This window comes from Pleurodeles waltl, chromosome 1_2 (assembly GCF_031143425.1).
Source record: "Pleurodeles waltl isolate 20211129_DDA chromosome 1_2, aPleWal1.hap1.20221129, whole genome shotgun sequence".
Taxonomy (NCBI): domain Eukaryota; kingdom Metazoa; phylum Chordata; class Amphibia; order Caudata; family Salamandridae; genus Pleurodeles; species Pleurodeles waltl.
The window spans coordinates 141,512,358-141,530,372 of NC_090437.1; positions in this window are offsets into that span (position 1 = coordinate 141,512,358).

The following is an 18,015-nucleotide window of genomic DNA, read 5'->3' on the forward strand; positions in this document are numbered from 1 at the left end:
TGGGTAGGACTAGCGCTCGCGACAGGAAACGGCCCAAAACACAACGTGGACACAACATATTTTTTCACAGAAAACAGAGGTGTTTTTTGTAAAGTGCCTACCTGTGGATTTTGACCTCTAGCTCAGCCGGCCCCGGGGGGGGAAATGCCCTAAAATAAATTTGACCCCCCAGCCCCCCAAACCCCCCCTGCCCAGGAGCGACCCTTGCCTACGGGGTCGCTCCCCCTGCGTGACATTGGCGCCAAACAACAAATCCCCGGTGCCTAGTGGTTTCTGCCCCCTTGGGGGCAGATTGCCCTAAAATTGACCAAATGGTCTAAACACAGTTTGCCCCCCAGGGGAGCAACCCTTGTCTGATGGGTCGCTCCCCATCTCTAAAAAAACAAACAAACAAACAAAAAAACACAAAAAACAAATTTGCCCTGGCGCCTACAGGTTTCTGCCCCCCCTGGGGGCAGATCGGCCTAATAATAGGCCGATCTTCCCCGATGGGGGGGCAGAAATGGCCTAAAATAAATTAGCCCCCCGAACCTCCACCCCCCCCCGGAGCGACCCTTGCCTACGGGGTCGCTCCCCCTGCGTGACATTGGCGCCAAAAAACAAATCCCCGGTGGCTAGTGGTTTCTGCCCCCTTGGGGGCAGATTGACCTAAAATTGACCACTTCTGCCCCCAAGGGGGGCAGAAATGCTCTAAATACAGTTTGCCCCCCAGGGGAGCGACCCTTGTCTGATAGGTCGCTCCCCATCTCTAAAAAAACAAACAAACAAAAAAAAAAAAACACAAAAAAAACATTTGCCCTGGCAACAAGAGGTTTCTGCCCCCCAGGGGGGGCAGAAATGGCCTAAAATAAATTAGCCCCCCGAACCCCCACCCCCCCCTTGGGGGCAGATTGACATAAAATCGACCAATCTGCCCCCAAGGGGGGCAGAAATGGTCTAAACACAGTTTGCCCCCCAAGGGAGCGACCCTTGTCTGATGGGTCGCTCCCCATCTCAAAAAAAAAAAAAAAAAAACACACATTTTTTTTTTGCCCTGGCGCCTACAGGTTTCTGCCCCCCCTGGGGGCAGAAATGGCATAAAATCAATTAGCCCCCTGAACCCCCACCCCCCCCCGGGAGCGACCCTTGCCTACGGGGTCGCTCCCCCTGCGTGACATTGGCACCAAAAAACAAATCCCCGGTGCCTAGTGGTTTCTGCCCCCTTGGGGGCAGATTGACATAAAATCGACCCGGGGAGCGACCCTTGCCTACAAGGTCGCTCCCCTTGCGTGACGGCGCAAAAAAAAGATCCCTGGTGCCTAGTGGTTTCTGCCCCCCATGGGGGCAGATTGACCTAAAATCGGCCGATCTGCCCCCAAAGCGGGCAGAAATGGCCTAATACATTTTGCCCCTCCAGGGGAGCGACCCTTGTCCCCATCTGTAAAACAAAAAAACTAAAAAATCCCTGGTGCCTAGTGGTTTCTGCCCCCCTTGGGGGCAGATCAGCCAAATCAAAATAGGCTGATCTACCCCCCAGGGGGGCAGAAATGGCCTAAAATAATCCCCCCCCCCAGGGAGCGACCCTTGCCTAAGGGGTCGCTCCCCTTGTGTGAAATTCACGCAAAAAAAAAACTCCCTGGTGTCTAATGGTTTCTGCCTCCCTTGGGGGCAGATTGGCCTCATCAAAATAGGCCAATCTGCCCCCAAGGGGGGCAGAAATGGCCTAAATATAATTTGCCCCCTAGGGGAGCGACCCTTGCCTAAGGGGTCGCTCCCCACCTAAAAAAAAAGAAAACATCACAAAAAAAAAAAAAAAAAAGGTCCCTGGTACCTAGAGGTTTCTGCCCCCAGGGGGGGCAGAAAAGGCCTTCCTAAAAAAATGCCCACCCTGGGAGCGACCCTTGCCCAAGGGGTCGCTCCCTTTTGCCAATTTCATTGAAAAAAAAAAAATCCCTGGTGTCTAGTGGGGTTTCAAAAGCCAGATTGCAAGCAATCCGGCTTTTGAAACCTGTGAGAGACTTCAAAGGGAAGGAAATACATTTCCTTCCCTTTGAAGCCTCTCGGGGCCTCCCCCATGGGATTGAAAGAGAAATGCAAAAGCATTTCTCTTTCAATCGCGCTGGAAGCTCTGCTTCCAGCGCGATGGGGGAGACCCTGTGACTAATCAGCGCGCGCTCGCGCGCTGATGTCACAGGGGGGTTGGGGGGGTCGGGGGTGGGAGGGGAAGGGCTTCCCCTTCCATCCCTGACTTGGGGGGGGGGGGGGGGAACCCCACAGAGGGAGCGCTAGCGCTCCCTCTGGGCTCTGTGCACAGGACGTAATGGTTACGTCCTGGGCACAGCAGCACTGTGCCTCAGGACGTAACCATTACGTCCTGGGCACAGAAGGGGTTAAAGTGTGAAGCTTTATGCTAAACGCTGAGGGCCTCGTTTACAACTTTTTAGTGCAGGGCAGCGTCACAAGGTTTCTTGCTGCTCTCCCCTGAGTCAAAAGGAAAGGACAGAAATGCACGGTATTAATGAAATACCGCACATTCCTGTCCTTTTTGCCTGCACATCATGGTGCAGGGGTGCCTGCTATGTTGACACAATAGTTTTTGTGCAGAAAGTGACACCTTCCTTCACAAAAACAATCAGTGGAGGTAATTTTCTCTTTCTATGCGTGCTGCAGAATGTCCTAGGGATGCACACAGTTTTGATGCATTGCCAGGTTTACAGATCTTTGCAGATCTGGGAATGTGTCAAAACCCATGGGTATTTCATGACAAAACCCACCATATCACCCCTGGAATGCCTCCTTGATGTAGAGCAAGGCATGTCAGCTCTTTGCGCTGCCTTGCCTCATCTATCATATCATATCTATGATGCCATGGAAAGCCACACAGGGAGGCTTTGTGTTGCCTCATAGATATGATTGAGAGGCTGGCACCACCGGAGCCTCATAAAATGTGATGCTCTGGCTGGGCAGACCTCTTGTAAATTAAGGGCCCTATTTCCTATGGGATTTAGATTTTGGCACATGGGATATCCGTCACTATTGTGACGGAGTAACCCGTCTGTCAATATCTAAATCATGGCCTCACTCCTTTTTCTTGAAGACTTCTACTGAAGTCTCTGCTATGCTGACACTTACCTGAATTTCCAAAAACCCTTTTTAAACCCATCCTAATTCCCTAATTAGAGCCATGATTAGATGATTTTGTAATTATCCTATGTTTAGAATAGTGAACAGAAGTTTCTTTATGGAACATCTTTTTCTTATTCTCAGTTTCTGTAGTGCAGTTGCTGTTACTATCCTGTATCTTATTTTGCTTTGGCTGAACCTATTGAAATATTGCAGCTTGCCAGCTGTATTGCTGTACCTTTGAATATATTCCTGGCTGGTTTGTATAATGTATTGATCAATAATCTTAAGTAAATCATTGTTAGCTACAGTTAGTAATTTGTGGCCCTTGTTGTGGAGTCCCATTGGCTACACAAGTCTGAAATGTATTATTGATGTTATCTACCCTTTATGCTTCATGTCAACCAATAAAGATCTGTCAGACCAATAGGGAAAAATCTTTGACAAGTTTACTAAGAGGTTGTGATTTACTCCCCCGCATGCTCTCAGCTTCCAGTGATTAATCTGTGAAAAAACACAAGTTCTGAGACCCACAGTTTTCATTAGATGTTCATGGCTTTAGAACATGAGGGGTGCCAAATACCAAGGCTATCTAGTCATGATTCCACCTTATTCCTCTTTCATTCACCACCAGACACTATCAGCCCCTGTATCTCATTGTTTCACATACTGTTTCATCCCTGCTTTTCCTTCTTTGTCCCTTTTTCCCATCCTTCCCTTCCTCCTTCTGTGTTTGCGTCTCTCTCTCATATGTTTTGGGCCTTTCTTCTCTAATAATTAATGAGGACTCATCGAGTTTGTCAAAAAGCATAACCTGGCACCAGATGCTGGTACTACCATAATTTTATTATTCCCTGCAAAACATTTATCCTGCTTCAGTTTGTTGATCTGACCCAGCAAAAACATCTGATATGCTTGTTCCCATTTCTTCTTTCAATCATTTTAATTTATTGTTTAATTCATTTTATTAGCAGAATGGAAGGAAACAAAATCTCTACAAATTATAAATATGTTCATGTTCTTAAAGTCGATTGGTCCATACTAATAAAGAGATCATTTACCAGAAGATATCTTGAATTGCACTACAGAGCACACCATATAGGTAGCATCCTTCTTATAGATTAAGGTGCAAGAGTGCTTAACAGTAACATCTTTCAATTACATAATCCTCCTCGTAGAATTTTCAAAGATTACATTCAGTACTAATAATATCAATGCAGTCACTTCAACATCTTCCAATAATAAGAAACAGATCATGGCTGTAACCATGTTCCTAGTAATTAAAGCGCTAAAGTACCTACTATAGCCACACCATAGCTTATATACAAAAATGTAATCTTTATTAAAGTGCTTATCACAAGAGTAAAAATTGCTTGGAAAAAAGTGCAAAAGTGCTAATTCTTGTCATATTCAAAGTAGGAAAATCTTAGGATTTCCAGCATTATAGTATCAGAGACCAGGAATCTGACATGGCAATACAAATAAAATATTGAACATGTTGTAGTTTGGACTCTTGCTCTGAGCAAGACTGGTGGTTTAAGGATGACAGTACTTTTGTTTGTAGGCGACTTCGCCTTTCCTACAACAATTCGCAACTGTTGTCCCAACCTTACCGGCTCACTAGCAGCACCTCACCAGAAACACAATAGTAAAAGGTGATTTATGGCAGCCGTTACACATGGACTCGAAAAGAAGATATCTCAGGGAGTGTCGTGGTTAAACGAAGATTACCCCTTTCTCACAGATATATCATGTCTCATACAAACACAGGCAATGACAAAGATGCAGTAGAGTTTCAATAGTTTTTATTTAAAAAAACTGCAATTTGCGATAAGTTGCATGGGCTGCAATGATTAGGATAATGAATAATGCAAGAAACAGAATTGTGAAGATGAGAGTCATTATTACAAAGACCCCCACCATCTTGCAATACGTAGAAAAGATATATGAGATGTAATATGCCCTAATACTCTAATTTGAAAGGCCTAACCTCCTATCTAAAGGAGAGCTGGGATTGTTAAACCTAATCTGCCAATGCCATGTCCATGAGAGGAGCCCCCAACCCTCGTTACCTTGGAATGAGGTCTCTATCTCAGACTCCGCAGGGACACGAAAACTGGGTCAGCATCAAGACGACTGCAGCATCGTTATCAGCGATGGTGGCGATGCCCTCTGGTCGGAATCCCTCTGATTATCTGTCTAAAGTGTGATGTATTTATACAGATCTACAAGGACCCCTGACGTAGGTGTTTTCCTAAACAATAGATAACAGACATGCTTGGGACGGCAATTAATATAAACAATCCCTCAAAAGTATAGAGAGGGAAAATCCCTAAGTGTGAACTCCTACTGTTTGTTTGTCTTTGGTGCTTGATCTTGCCGCCTTGGTGCGGTGACACTGATAATGTTACCCTAACAAGTGGCCTATCTATGAACAAGGCAGCCATCTTAGAAGAAATAAATAATTCAATGGGCTAAGACAGAGCAAGCTAAGTAGGTTAAAAGTCACTAGGTGACGGGGGCACAAGTCTGCAAGCCAGAGGCTAAGCTAACTCCTGTTATCCCATTAAAATGAACTAGGATTCACTACACCCTCCCCATTGCCGTTACAGGTATGACAAAGGTATAGCCCAAATGCTAAAACTTGCTCCGAACTAAAAGCTAAAAGCAAAAAATAAGCTAAAAAATCCTTGGAATATGTTAAAATATATTAAAACAAATCTGCTAAAAACACATACAGAGATGTTAATGTCAACTACGACAAGCACAGCGTGCAAAAGCAACTGTCAATTTAAATGCATAATTTGGAATCAGGAATGGCAAGTCAATACATCAAATTATGTGTTGTGCGCATGATTTTGAAGAATGTAATTGAAGTAACCAACCAAGGACCTCAAAAATGAGTCAACATCATCTGATGTTAAGTCGAGTGCTGGGCGGACAAACGGATCCACAGAGCAGAAGTGAGCCGTATTTCCTGGTGTATCGTTATCCGTTGCAGGGTCCTCAATCATGGTAGATCTCAAAACGGAAGGCTCATAGGTGGCCTCGCGGAGCAACCTCAGTCTCAAGGGGCATGACCGTGTATGAACCCTCATCGGGAACATCAGCAGTTCGTGGTCCACAGGAGATGTCGGTGCCACAGCAAGACAGACCATAGGCAGATGTTCAAAGAGACACCATATGCAGCGGAAGACTGGTTGTACACACCAGAGAAGGGGCCGAAATGACAACGACAAGTCATACTCCAGTTCCACCAGCAAAGGTGCACCGAGGGTCCGAACCATGCGCTCACTGCACAGTGGAGTTGGTGGGAGCGGCTCCATTGCTCTGTGTTGCTGGAAAGAAACAACCACCGCGAATCAGAAGAAATAGCAGCAGTAGTCCGCCAATCAAAGCCAAAATAATGGGAAAGCCACCAAACAAACTTGAAAAGAGAGAATGGATGGCTGATGGGATGACTCCGAAGACAGTCTGGAAGATGGATACGACACCAGACCCGACAGCCTTAAAGAAATGAACAGTCCCAGTGGTGCTCGAAGCATTGAATATTCTGGATACCAGTTCTCCAAAGTGTTTGGGGAAATCGGTATTTAAAAGGGATTGTATCTCGGCTGATGATCTCGCAATCTGGAGAGCATACGTCTCCTTTGCGGATGTCAAAGCGACCTGTTTTTAACACAATAGTGCCTTTAGCCACTCAGCTTGTCATAGTTCACATTAATAGTATCTATGTGGGGCCACATGTCAGATACTTTAATCTCTTGAGTGGGGGGAAACAAAACATGTCCACAACACATAACGACCATCGAGACCGAGATTGCGTAGGCAATTCCTGGTCACATGCTGCAACAACTTTGATCGTTCAGTACCACATAACTTCCATTGGAAAGTACATGAAATACCGGGTGAATCAAGGGGACGGGAGAACCCTTCAGAAAACAGGCCAAATTTGCAACCCCCGCATTGCAAAGACCGTGAAGAGACACCTGCTTGCATATCATAGAATGACGAACAGCAGTCTCACATTCGCTTCCGCTAAGAAAGACCTCCTTTTCGCCGTTCAGACATCTATAGTCAAAGGGAAACTCCCACTCTTCCTTAATAAAGCTATCTCCTAGTCGCTCATATCGTCCCACTGCAAGATGTTTCAGGCAGCTCGAGAAACAAAGGTCGAAATTGGTAAATTAATGATGCCACGTAAGAGCCAGATAGTTGAAGGACTCTCTGCTACCGTGAAGGGCAACTTATCTAACTTCTCTACTTGAAGCAGGGTGAAACTAGCCTCCCTTTTAGCCATTGTCGTTTGTTCCTTGGAAAAATTTAAAGCAGTGAAGAATTCACTCCCATTAATATACTTCCATGGAATGCGGCGACTTTTCAGTGTCTGTTATGTCCAACCTAGCTGCATGATGGAACGTAGCTGTGTTTGCCCATGATATAACCGGGACAAGTCTGTCTGAGTGATATCAATAGCAGATGACACTATATTTGATAGTGAATAAATCCTGTTGGACAGTGTATTCATGCCGTTGTCGACAACAGCTAATGTTTTTTCTAAGTTTTCTTTATCTAGTTGCTTTAAACGCGCAGCAGCCTCAATCTGAGAAAGTTTCCAAATGTCATTGTACATAGCATATAAAAACCTTTTCGAGCGCTGTTTCCTAGGACCCAGCAGAAAATCCTGCACGTCTATATTTTCAGAAAGAGTTTTCAGGTGTTTCTTAACTGCGGCTAACATGTTCGTTTGCACCCATTGCTGGCACAGCTTACCCACACTGTATGTTGTAACTATACCTGTATGTTGACCCGATAGAAAGCGAGGGTCTGGCCTGTTAATTGAAAAACCCCTTGAAGAGTTCAAAAAACACACTTGACACTCATTAGTGTCAGTAGGCCATACTAACCACCCGCCGGGACTGGAAAGTGAAGAATTATAGGTACCAGCCTTAACCATTGCATCTAGCCTTTCCTCTGTGATATTAAGGAAGTGTTGCCAATCTGTAAACTTTGCTGGAGTAGGGATACTGGGCATGTTCAGATCCTTAACTTTCACTAACCCCAGACAGGGTGTCTGCTGAATAGTGTCATTTAAGAAAATTATTTGCACAGGAATCAGGCATGCTCGGAATAAAGCCTCCCTACCCTGTATCTCGTGTTCAACATACACTTTTCAAGTCAATAGTGCTCTTCCAGTATTCGTAACCCTCAATTGAGAGCCAGGAAACAAAGGGATCTGAATAAATCAGTTTTGTGTCGGTTAGCAGAATTTTCCTAATTTGTGCCGGAGGTAATTTAAAATAATACGACTCTACTTTTCTTGTATCATGCCCAGAAAAGTATGTAAATTTATCGCTATAATACTTTGGACTCCCCACCAGTGATGTAGAACAGTGTTCCCACTGTGTGTAGTTCAATAGAGGCCTGTATCTAGTGGCACAGTGTAGGTAGTGATGTCCCCAATTGTTATAGCAGAACATTTCCCCATAATTCATTGTATATTCATATACATCATCACTTTCAAAAGCGGAATAGTCCTTCATTTCAGTTAGCATGGAATCAACTGTTTGGACATCCCAATCATCAGAGACAACATCTGGTGTAGTTACATCAGTCATTGAAATTCTGAACACTTATGGTATTTGAATAATTTCTGTAGGCCCGTATATATCGAATGGAACCTTGTCCCACACAATCCCATCAGTAATCGGTATTGCTGTTATATTTACAGGGGACAAATCTCTGCGTACCTTATGTGAAGAATGATGTGGTGTTAAAACTTAATCAAAAGGCTCCACTGAGGAGCAATCAGGAACATAGTGACATTTATATGCAAAAAGAAAACAGTCACAAAACCAACCCATAAAAATAATACAAAAAATGTCAAACAGAACCACAAGTAGTTCCATGGGTATATCAAATACTTCTTTTTAAGCCATTGATACAGCTTACTACTTTTTGAATCATTGTCAATCACAGTAGAGGGTGAATCCGAAGAAAAATCATCAATGTCAATGAAATAGCAAGAGGTAGTCTCTGCAAACACAGGAGCCGTTGTACTCTGGTCCACTGCACGTGGAGGCTCTTGGTAGACAATGTCATCAGTCGTAGAAGTGTTCGTGTAAAATACAGGTAAATCTTGAAGCGGGGTGGTCACTGAAGATGTGACCGGAACCAACAAGAGTTCATTTTCCACCCTCCCCATGGTCGAGGAAGTGTCTGGATCAGCAATTGACATTGTTGCATAGTCTGTAGTCTGTAGTAGTGATGTTCATCCTACTATGTAGATGGATGTCCTGTTGGTTAGTGAGAGGGGATCGGGAACCACCCAAGCGACCTCCTGGTCTACTGTGAAGGATCGGCCACATGGTGTAGTTTGATGTCATCAATGGAGATTAATCTGTTTGTCTTAGAACCAGACAGTGGTGGTAAGATGACAGTCCTGGTGCCTTGTATTCCCAAGACTGGTACACGTGCTCTGTATGATGGACGGAATTCCTTCTTCACAGCGATCTTCTCACAAACCAGATCCCCAACTGTAGGGATCCAGCCAGCTGAAGTTTTCGCCAAATCCCTTATTCCTAAGGTGGCAGCACTTGCAGATGATTTCTCATCACAAAATTGCTGAAGCTCCTATAAAACAGTGAGACATTCTTTTCTGTCAAATGGTGTTTCTGCTGCCACCATACCAGGGGCATCAAGATCTGGAACATCCATAGGTATCCCAAAGAGAACCTCATATGGAGAGCGTCCCCCAAGGACCGTCTTGGCAGATTATTCAATGCTCTCTGGACCCCATATAGGTGGTGTAACCAACTGCGGCCTGAACCTAATATTTGAGCTTTTAAGGACTGCTTTAGATCACGATTCCGCCTCTCCACGACCAAATTTCCCTCGGGATGGTATGGTGAGGAGTAATGTAGTTCAACACCCATCGTCCCCATGGTGTCCCTGAACGCCTTAGAGGCAAATGCAGGGTCCTGGTCCGAATGGAATGCTGCAACCGCATATGTACCGATAAAGATCAGCAAATCTTTTATAACAGTCCAGGCGTCAGCGGACCGCTGTGGCCATACCCACAGGAATCTAGAACAGGAATCTACAGCTACTAAAATGTATTTGTATGCACCATCGGGCTGTAAGGGACCACAATGGTCTAGGTACACACAATGTAGTGGCTTGTTGGACACTAAGAGGGATGTCTGTGGTGGGCGTTTGATATTAGAGCCCTTGATCTGCTGGCAAATGTCACAGCAAAGGACATACTGCTTTGTTCGTCTGCATAGGCCAGGCTACCAGAAGCGTCGCTGTAGGAGTGTTATCGTGGCCTGTATACCACCATGTGCAGAAGCGACACCCTCATGTGCTGCTTTAATTAGAAATAAACTCTGGTCTTCATTGGGGATCACTCGGTCTCCAAACCCAGGAATCATTGTGTAAGCAATATTCTGTGCACTGATATGGTAAGTATAGTTTGTAGGGTATACTTTCAGAAGGGGCTTGCCTGTAGCCGAAGCTTTAACGGCAATCAATATTTCATTATCCATTCTCGTTTGTGAACGAGTCACTGCAGCCATAGAAGCCGTAGCTACTGCTGTTTTGGCCGCTTCATCAGCCAATATATTACCGGTAACGTGTACTCCTATACGTTGGTGCCCCAATGTATGGACTACATGGACACACGGTAGCTAATCCTTAAGATCAGCCACCCTCCCCCACAATATCTTGTGTTTAATGGTGTTCCCTTTAGAATCTATAAACCTGATCAGTTTCCAATGATTGAGATATTCATTGTATGACTGGACGCACTAATATGAGTCACAGACTATCAAAGTCTGGCATCCTGTCTCAGTATGTTCGAGCGCTAGAATAAGAGCTTTAAGCTCAGCCAACTGGGCTGTGCAGTCCCCTAAGGTCTGCGTGTAGGTATTGTGAGGGTGGAAAACGTAATCTATCATCACTCCGATCACGGCTGCGCAAGCTGCAGAGTATTGATGTTTAGTACCTACAGCCGGTTGTGCCGAACCATCAGTGTATATGACAGTATGGTAGCTGTCTAGTGGCAAGATATTTAGAGGAGCGGGGTACTCTTGTTCATACTGGAGAAATTCTTCTGTCTGAAGTTTTGGATCGAATATATATTCGACATCAGTGGCGGTCAGAGACGTTGCCCATTGAATCCAACGTGGATGTAATGCTTTAGCGTTTGGAACGCTTGCTTTGGTGACAGCCTCTAAAGCCGGCACCGGGGGAGAAAACATTAATACGTTTCCCCTGGGCAAGTGGCCTCTCTTTTATGACGGCCATTTGAACTGCCGTTAGAATCTTTTCTGTAGGTGCAAAACGTTGTTCAGCATTTGAGTATAAATGTGATTTATATGCTATGGGTACTGTGTCATCCTCATTAAAGGTGACATAAGGTGACATAAGTAAATCCAATTGCACCAGCAATAATCTGAATTCGTTTTATTGTCACGTGTGTGTAAGTGTCTAGCTTCTAGCATGTCCCGTTGCATGTCCCTAAGGATGTGCGTGTGTTCAATTGTCCAGTGTCTGCTAGAAAATTTGGGCTGAACTAATTCATACAGTGGCTTGATGCGTTCTCCATAATCCGGAATGTATGTTCTGCCAAAATTGAAGAAGCCCAGTAATGACTGTAATTTCTTGAGTGTGTTTGGAGGCTGTAGTTGAGCACACTTCTCTAGAAAGTGCGGGGCCAGGCTCTTCCCCTCGTTCAATAGCTCATATCGCAGGAATAATACACTAAGAAAGGCTATCTTGCTTTTCTTAAAATTGAATTTGTAACTGAGGTCTCCAAATCCCAAAATGATCCGATCGACCCTCGCAAGATGAATGTCGAGGACGTCGTCTGTGAGATATATGTCATCCACATAGGACAACGCCTCGGAATCAATATCATGTAATATTGATGTTACTCGGGCTGAAAATAGCCCTGGGCTATTTTATAGCCGTGAGGTAAACGACAAAAGCGTTTCTGAGAGCCAAATGAAAATGCACTTAGGTCCCGACTTTCATGTGCTAAATTCTGGCAGAAGAATCCATTAGATATGTCTAATGTTGTTTTGTATTTTTTACGTACTATATTGTTTATCAGTGCTGTGCTGTGTGAATTTTGTATAGCATACGTGCGTGTATGACTATTTAGGTGTCTATAATCAATGACTATTCTATATAAATGGTCTGATTTTGCAACAGGGAATAACGGGTTATTCATTGCAGATGTACAGGGCTCAATTACTCCCTGGTACTCAAGTTGGGTGAGGATCTCCTTCACCAGAACTTTTGCTTCATGTTTGACAGGATATTGTGGCTGCGGTTGGGGTGCGGACCTAATGGGAATAACATGACAAGGAGACTCCTTGTCCCAACCTACATGATTGCGGTATAACGCAGGTGCCTGCGCTAAAGCCCATTCAGCAGCATAGGCTTCTTTTGCCGCTTCTGGAACAAGATCGGAGAAAGAAGGCAAAATTACATCTTCCCCATGCGGGAGCTTGCAGACGTGTTCAGGTGGCCAGTCTCTTTCGGTCAATAGGATATCACTAGTAAGTTCATCCCAAAATGTCACACTAATAGTGCGCTCTACGTCTCCCTCTATCTGAATTTTTAAATCATAAACCCCATCGGGGGGAGAACGCTGCCATCCGCCATTTCAACTGCGATGTAATCGCTAGTTGCTGTCGCATCCAGATGATCTTTCAGACTCTGGCGAAATATTGTGACTTCTGCCGTGCTGTCCAACAGAGTCACTGCCCACATCTTGTTCCTCAACAGTGTTCTCAATTTTATTGGCATTTTTAACTGTCAGTGCTGCCACCTTCTTCTTTTTAAACTGTGGCTTTTTTAATGGTAGATTGTTGTGAGTCTTTCTTCTCTTTTATGTATTCCGGATGTCGATCTTGACAGCCCCCTCTCTCACTACGTCTATCCGGTGCGTCCTGAAAGAAACGAGAGGGACGTGAATTAGTATATCTGTCTGGAGTTTTAATGTTCTCCCTATTTCTGAGATTATATCTCCTTTCGGAGTTCTCCGGGTGTAGAGAATCAGCTCTCTTATTTCTTCTTTCTTTGAAATCTTTCAGTTTGTCCCAGCGCTTGTTACTGTCCTCCTGTGCCTGCTTCGTACCCTCCTTGTGGGCGGTACCTTGTAACTTCATTTTTTTAGGTTTGGCTACCAAACTATCCCGTCCTATACTAGTATAGGTATCGGAAATTATTTTCGGTAGCTGTCTCTCTTGTTCCTGGTTTGGAGTTTCCCGGAGATGCTGGCAAATTGCCAGTGCTATCGCTTCCCCTTTAATATTACTCAGTATGATTGAAGATACGGCGTCAAAGTTACGCATTAATTTCATCCCTAAATCCAGGGCTGGTGCAGCCCCATGCTCATTTTGTATTTGTTTTGACACTTCCGGTAAATTGGCAAGTATCGGGGTACAATGTGTGATAGTATATATGGCAGCGAAGACCTTACCCCATGTGGCACAGTCATCCACCGAGGGATCCATCCCAAAATGCAAGCACATAATGAGCAATATATGTTTTTCCTGTGGTCACGTATGGGGAAACACAGCTTCCAGCTGATTCGTTTTCTGGGCAATCCAGAACGGTATTTTTTCCAGTTCCGTGGGAACTTTGCTCATAATAGTATGCACTGTTTGTGGATTAATCCCAGTAGCCAATTGATAACCACCAGCTACTGGCGGTGCTGGACGCGCTGGTGTTGTGTTCAATGTTCGCAGTATGAACTGTACTAATCGCCTATATAATGCCACTAATTAATTATCTAAAACTCGTAAATCTGCTATCGGCATAGTCTGTATGCCTGGGTGAGGTGTGTATGTGGTAAACATAGGCCACGTAGGTCCATCATTACTTAAGGGACTTAACCTCACTCTTCGTAGTACAGGTGGTAGGGCGCCTTCGAACCAGTTCTGATGCTCCTGGTAGGTGAGCAATATTTCATGATACTGGTATGCTTGGTACCATAAAGGTACGTTTGCAATTTCATATGTGTGAAATGTGTGTGTTCTCTGGTCAACCTCAGGAAAGGTGACCCAACAGTAAAATGTTTCTGTTTGGTATGCTTCATTAGCTTCTATTATTAGAGTAACATCCCCGCCCTCTTCTGTAAGGCCATGTGTTAATAAATGTTGTGTTAGTGCATGTCTAGCATTTTCAGGAATGTCAATGGCCTCAGCCATGTTTGGTTAGAGAAACGGAACACCGAAATGGGTAGTAAAGTCCTTTTATGAGTTCGAGCTCGAACAACCTACAGCTTAATCAGGTATCACCTTTTCAGCTGAGGAGGATTCTCCCAAAGACCACGGAAGTCTCTGTATAATGGTACTTAGGGTACCTCTTGTCTGAGACAGTGATAGTCAGGGTATCCGTAAATTTGTGCCTAAACACCATCGTTGGTGGCACCATGTCATAGTTTGGACTCTTGCTCTGAGCAAGACTGCTGGTTCAAGTATGACAGTACTTTTGTTTGTAGGCGACTCCGCCTTTCCTACAGCAATTCGCAACTGTTGTCCCAACCTTACCGGCTCACTAGCAGCATCTCACCAGAAACACAATAGTAAAAGGTGATTTATGGCAGTCGTTACGCATGGACTCGAAAAGAAGATATCTCAGGGAGTGTCGTGGTTAAACGGAGATTACCCCTTTCTCACAGATATATCATGTCTCAAACAAACACAGGCAATGACAAAGATGCAGTAGAGTTTCAATAGTTTTTATTTATCATAACTGCAATTTGCGATAAGTTGCATGGGCTGCAATGATTAGGATAATGAATAATGCAAGAAACAGAATTGTGAAGACGAGAGTAATATGTAAATTAGCACTTGTATAGCGCACTACTCACCCGTTAGGGTCTCAAGGCGCTGTACTCATACCGCTTTGGAACCCCTCCTGGCTTTTTCCCTATGAGGTGCCAACTCCTGAGGGTGAAGCCAGGCATCCAAGCGCTGTTGGGGCCGTTGTGGAGATTAAGCAAGCTATTGCCCAGAGTTGCAGAGTGGGACCCATGAATTAGATTAGGCACCGAGGCGAGAATTATCTGGTCAAGGGGAATTGAGCCCAAGACCTGCCGAAGCGGGACTTGAACCCTGGTCTTGAGCCAAATCTCTGCTTCAGGGTCTGCCGCTCTAACCATTGAGCCACACTTCTCCACAAGAGTCATTATTACAAAGACCCCCACCATCTTGCAATACGTAGAAAAGATATATGAGATGTAATATGCCCTAATACCCTAATGTGAAAGGCCTAACCTCCTACCTAAAGGAGAGCTGGGATTGTTAAACCTAATGTGCCAATGCCATGTCCATGAGGGGAGCCCCCAACCCTCGTTACCTTGGAATGAGGTCTCTATCTCAGACTCCGCAGGGACACGAAGACTGGGTCAGCGTCAAGACAACTGCAGCATCGGTATCAGCGATGGTGGCGATGCACTCTGGTCGGATCCCTCTGATTATCTGTCTAAAGTGTGATGTATTTATACAGATCTACAAGGACCCCTGACGTAGGTGTTTTCCTAAACAATAGATAACAGACATGCTTGGGACGGCAATTAATATAAACAATCCCTCGAAAGAATAGAGAGGGAAAATCCTTAAGTGTGAACACCTACTGTTTGTTTGTCTTTGGTGCTTGATCTTGACGCCTTGGCACGGTGACACTGATAATGTTACCCATAACAAGTGGCCTATCTATAAACAAGGCAGCCATCTTAAAATAAATAAATAATTAAATGGGCTAAGACAGAGCAAGCTAAGTAGGTTAAAAGTCACTAGGAGATGGGGGCACGAGTCTGCAAGCCAGAGGCTAAGCTAGCTCCTGTTATCCCATTAAAATGAACTAGGATTCACTACAAACATGTCTGCTAAAATTACTAGTATTACATGAATAGCCAAATAATACTAAGGATGCTTGTGTCTCAGTTATGACATGAACACTTTTACTTAGGGACTCATTATGAGTTTGGAGGTGCTACCATAGATCCACCAAACTCACGGGGAGGATGCTACCGCCATGGTGGTGGTGTTCCCCACAAGCATGTTACAATGTTTCTGCCGGGCTGTCCGATGGGAACATTGTAATACGTCTTTCCGCTGGGCTTCCCAGGAGGAACAGTGTTAGGATATTGGCCTTGGCTCATTTAAGGGAGCTAAGGCCAACAGCCTAACACAGCGGCACCCACAGAATGTGCACTGTCTGCAGTGTAGCCAGTGAGCATTACGGCTGTGCTGGGCAGGGGTGCCCCTGCACTGTCCATGCATTGGGCATGGGCAGTGCAAGAGCCCCCTTGTTGCCCCCGGCACTGACTTTCCTCCAGCCTTTTCATGGCAGGGTCTCCACCATGAAAAGGCTGGCGGAAAGTGGGGTTGAAATTAGCCAGGCGGCACTGAGTTTGGCTGGTTACAAACCTGACCGCCGTCACCCTGCCGGGATTTACGATCCTGGTGGGAACGGTGGACGTTAGGTGGGTTCCCCCCTCCAATGTTGTAATGTGCCAGCTGGACCGCCACAGCCACAGGGGTCCGACCGCCACTGCAGGGCTGGCGGTTCTAGGACCACCAGCCTCATAATGAGGCCTTTAGTCTTGAAATAACTTATTCAAATATTCATAAAGTGTTGAATATGTAAAAAAGATATGTAATCAACCCAAGTCATGTAATTGACACTGAAAACACTGATCTGGAATTGCCTGACATATCCTGTGTAAATTATTTGGGGTATAATACGCTAACCATCTTTTTAAAAAATCTGTTCTCTTCAAATTGGCTGCCCTTAGGCATTTATGGCTTGCCGCTGAGATGAATTGCCATTCACCTAACCTCATGAACTTCAATTCATCAAAATGCCGGGGGTAGCAGAAGTGACAACACGCGCAATTTTACCTTTACTTTTACTTACACACACATTCTTACACATACACACCTATTCATACATACACACACACACACACACTCACAAAAACACCCTCTCACCCACCAGAATGCACACAACATACATTTAAAACACTTTTTACTTACCTCCATTGCCTGGAAGAGTTATATTCCAACTAATTGTACTCCATTCTTTATTACACTAATAGTGAATATTATAATATAATATTATTCACCATTAGTGTGGTAAAGAAATTGCCAGAAACAAGGAAACTGGAGTCCCAAACTATGTCCATAAGGACAAGTTGCCTCCTCTCTTCCTGCCACTGATTTTGCCACCTCAGAGGCCAGGGGTCACAAAGGCAGTGGCAGAGGTTGCAAGGGGCAAACCAAGGGTCGCAACTGCGACCCCTGGCTACCCCTAAATGACGTCCATGCCTAACTCTGTCGTGCAGTTTGTAGTTGTATAATTACTGTCTTGCATTTCGGTAATCGCTGATGAACTGTTATTATGTCATAGCATGCTATACCAATTCCCTACCTCTGCCAGTTTGTTATTAACAGCTTCATCACTATATGTCTCATTATTCATCTAAAAAATATTCACTATCAAAAAGCCCGATACCTGTATAAAGCTAAACAGATGCAGGCGGATCTCTCCCATAATATCATCTCGCCATGGTTTACTGCCTTCGGTTGACCATAAAATCATCAACCTTAATGAATCTCTTTGCATTCCATACTTCCAAAGTGGATTTAGACATGATGAGTCTTAAAAATGTGCAATACTTCAAAACAGTAAAAACATGGCCCAGTGGCACATACGAGGAGCTAACAAAACTGGTTGATACAACTTTTTATTGCCTAAGCACCTTATATCTAGTCTTTGAGGAAGCTCTAATTTTTTGTTTTTAAAAAAGCAGGCAGGCCAATTAATTTCGGATTCTTTCAACATATAGGTTAATATAAAGTTGTCAAAGACTTCTACTTCTTGAGTAATTCG